The sequence below is a fragment of the Chenopodium album genome, chromosome 12, assembly GCF_948465745.1.
Source record: "Chenopodium album chromosome 12, dcCheAlbu1.1, whole genome shotgun sequence".
NCBI classification, from domain to species: Eukaryota; Viridiplantae; Streptophyta; class Magnoliopsida; order Caryophyllales; family Amaranthaceae; genus Chenopodium; species Chenopodium album.
This window is the reverse complement of record NC_137845.1, coordinates 22,044,761-22,048,276: the sequence shown is the minus strand read 5'-3', so window position 1 is coordinate 22,048,276 and position 3,516 is coordinate 22,044,761. Positions and strand designations below refer to the sequence as shown.

At 41.4% G+C, this 3,516-nt stretch overlaps 1 non-coding gene across 1 annotated transcript; it reads right to left on the bottom strand.

Annotated features, from left to right (window-relative positions):
• Positions 1–2,752: 2,752 nt before the first annotated feature.
• Positions 2,753–2,858, bottom strand: LOC145573305 (small nucleolar RNA R71). The gene has a single exon (XR_014097354.1). It is a non-coding gene; the product is annotated as a small nucleolar RNA R71 (small nucleolar RNA).
• Positions 2,859–3,516: the final 658 nt, after the last annotated feature.

The following is a 3,516-nucleotide window of genomic DNA, read 5'->3' as shown; positions in this document are numbered from 1 at the left end:
CACAATTAGCAAAGGAGAACTACCACCACTCACGACATCGTTGAACCACCATGTCACCCAACAAACCACACTCACCCATGCAACCCCACTCACAGAGCGACGGATGCAAAATCACCGAACTCAGACCAGCGAAACCCACTGCCACTCCCGCACCAGCCCCACGAACTCAGACCACCGAACCCTTACTCACACACCAGCCCCACGAACTAAGACCGCTGAACCCCCACTAACGCAACCACCACTCACACACATGCCCCATGAACTCAAACCACCAAAACCCACCACAAAATCCACGGTCCCAGATTTGGAATCGAAACCCACCATAAACTCAACCCCCACTCACGCACCAGCCCCACGAACTCAACACCACCGAAACCCACCACGAAACCTACGGCTCCAAATCTGGAATCGAAATCCACCAGGCCACCACGGATCCCACGAACTCAAACCACCGAGATTCATGAATTTAGATTAGTGGTTGTGGTGGATAAATTAGTGGCGACGGAAAGGAGTAGGAGGTAGTTTGATGAGTGTCATTTATGGAGCTCTTAGGCTAGGTTTTCTTTGTAGTTTTATGCTCGCTTTTAGTTTTTATGTCGTGGTTTTGCATAATAATGCTTGTTTTGCGTGTTTGTGTGTAAGTTTAGAGAAATGTGTCCTTTTGATGGTTTTCTTTCTATTTTATTCATTTCTCGGTTACCTTTTCTCGCTCCTCCATTTCTTTGACTTGTTTTGTAGGTGTGTTGAGTTTCCCGAGGTTTAATTATCAAGGAGGAAGCTCGAGCGCATTTAAGAAGGTTGATGGAGCTAAGTTCGGGAATCCAAACATACAATTTAAGCTAGGTCCGCAAGCACGAGAACCTTGGAAGCAATTCTTTGGCTCAAAGTGTTCAAACGTTTGGAAGATAAAGGAGCCGCCCTTCTCACGAGCATCAACTCGAGTGCAACAATGATAGGGATGCTCGGGAGTGCGGAGATCGATCGAGCAAGCGAACGAGGCAAGGCCACGGGCACCAAGCAGGGGTGCGCGCGCGCGGCCTGGTGTTGCGCACGCACCAGGCGCCCCGTTGCCCTTCGTTCGATTTTCTATTTATACTCTTAGACTTTTCCTTTTTCGAGGGGGGGGATGACTTATTTTGTACCTGACACTTATTTTCCAGAATGAGAAGAGAGAGAAAGTAGAGGGAGAAGCTTATGATTAATTGATTGGACTTGAATTTGATCTTAATTTCAACTTGATCTTGGATTTCTTCTTCAATTCAATGAAAGTTTGTGAGATTTCTTTCCTTTGAATTTACTCTTATTGCAAGTTCCTTTAATTCTTGAATGTTTGATTTGAACTTTAATCTTTGCTTTAGAAATTTGTTGAGTGATTGAATTTCTTCTTGATTAAACTTGAAATGAATATGATTGTGATTGAATTTGTTTTTTTTCTCAATTGCACCATGATTAGTGAGTAGATTAGTTGCTAGGAAGAAGGGGAAGCATGCTTGATTGATGATTTTTGCTAGTTGATGATCCTTGATTGATTGAATTGTTGAAATTCAATTGGTTGACATAGTTGTGCATGTGATTAATTAGACTAGGAGTGATCAACCTATAAGATTAATCTAGATTGCATTGCAAATTTCAATGACATGAACCCTTGATTTGAGAATTGCTTTAATTGATTGAATTTGATTGTGATTTTCCTAGTTAGCCATTCATAGTGAACCCTAGCTTGGCTTATAGGAGATAGCTTTTGGATTCCTTTGGTTGCAACTATTGTTTGTCCTTTGTAATGTTTGAAATGATTGAGTGATCCATCAATTAACATAATCATTGAGCTTGCATGTGGAACCTATATCCCTAGTGTTTAGTATATTGAATTTCTCGATTTATCTAGCCTTCTCGATACCTTAGTTACCAACCATATCTTTCTACAATCTTCGAAGTAGCTTGACCTAGGCTATAGCTTGCACCTACTCATTCCTTTGGGTTCGACCCTTGACTTACCATATACTTGTATTAGGTTGGTCCAGTGTTTATAAATTTTGTTTGGCTCTAGAAAAGGGTAGAAAACGACCTACTTTTCCCTACGTAAAAAATGGCGCCGTTGCCGGGGAATTGATATTGGTGCTTTGTTATAGTTGTTGAGTCTATTTCATCTTTAATTGGAAATACAAAAAGATTTTCTTTTAGGCTACACTTGTAGCCATGCTACTAATCATTTCTTTTGAGATTGTATGCATAGGGCACGTGGGTCGTTCACTAGTGCCATTTTATCCGGAAATTGAGAGAACTATTGCAAGGTTAAGGGTTGCTAGACGATCTTTGAGCCCTAGCGCTTCAAGTGAAGAAGAACCACAACAAGAGGAACAAGCAAGTATGGGAGAAAATCCAAGGGTGGCGTTGAAAGAATTGGGGATTCCTGGTGCATATAGATTTGAGAGTGGGATTGCTCCACCTACAACACCGACAAATGACTTTGAAATAAGACCGGCAATGATCACTTTGATAAAGAGGCGACAATTTAGTGGGGCCAAGCATGAAAGCTCGCTAAATCATCTCAAGGAGTTCGAAAAATATTGCAATACTATCAAGGTGAATGGAATTTCCCGAGAATTCATCCGCCTCAAGCTTATTCCCTTTTCCCTCATAGGGCATGCCTTGGAATGGCTAGACAAGGAGGTCAAGCCAAACTCTCTAAGAACATGGGACAAAGTGACCAAGGAATTCTTATCCCGTTTCTATCCACAAAAGAAAACGGAGGAGGCTAGAGCTTTGATTCAAGGTTTCAAGCAAAAGCTTAGTGAGAGTCTCTATGAAGCATGGGAGAGATACAAAGAGTATCAAAGAGAATGTCCTCACCATGGAATTCCTACTTACCAAATTATTCAAATTTTCTACGGGGGCCTTAGTCCTCAAGGAAAATCATGTTTAGATAGAGGAGCCGGAGGTCCTATCATGAATAAAACGGAAGAGGAAGTGGTAGACATAATTGAAGACGTAGTGAGGTATTATAGAGATTGGCAAGATGGAGAAAGAGAGTCAAATAGCAAGAGTAGCTCTTCAGTGTACTCCGTTGATCATCTAAATGCAATCAACAATCTATCCTCACAAATGACAAACTTGGGGAAGGAAATGTCCGCTATCAAGGCGAATTTGGAAAGTGCTACCTACCAAGTTTCAAGTCTTCCCTCCCAATCTAAGTGGAGAGGTATGTCTTCTAATTCTCAACCCCCTCCCTCTTCTAATAACATGCCTAGTGGACGCTTGTTTTGTGATGATTGTGGATCATATGATCATATGTTTCTAATTGCCCTCATGCATGTATGGATGTTTGTGATGATCAAGATGAAAATGTGAATGAGCATGTGACTATGTGTCAAACAATAATGATTCTAGGTTTGAGAATCAAAGAAATCAATGGAATAGGAATTACAACAACCATGGCAATTTTGACAACTACAACCAAGGTGGTGGTAATAGGAATCATGGGAACCAAAATTCCCGAGGTAACTATAACAACCAAGG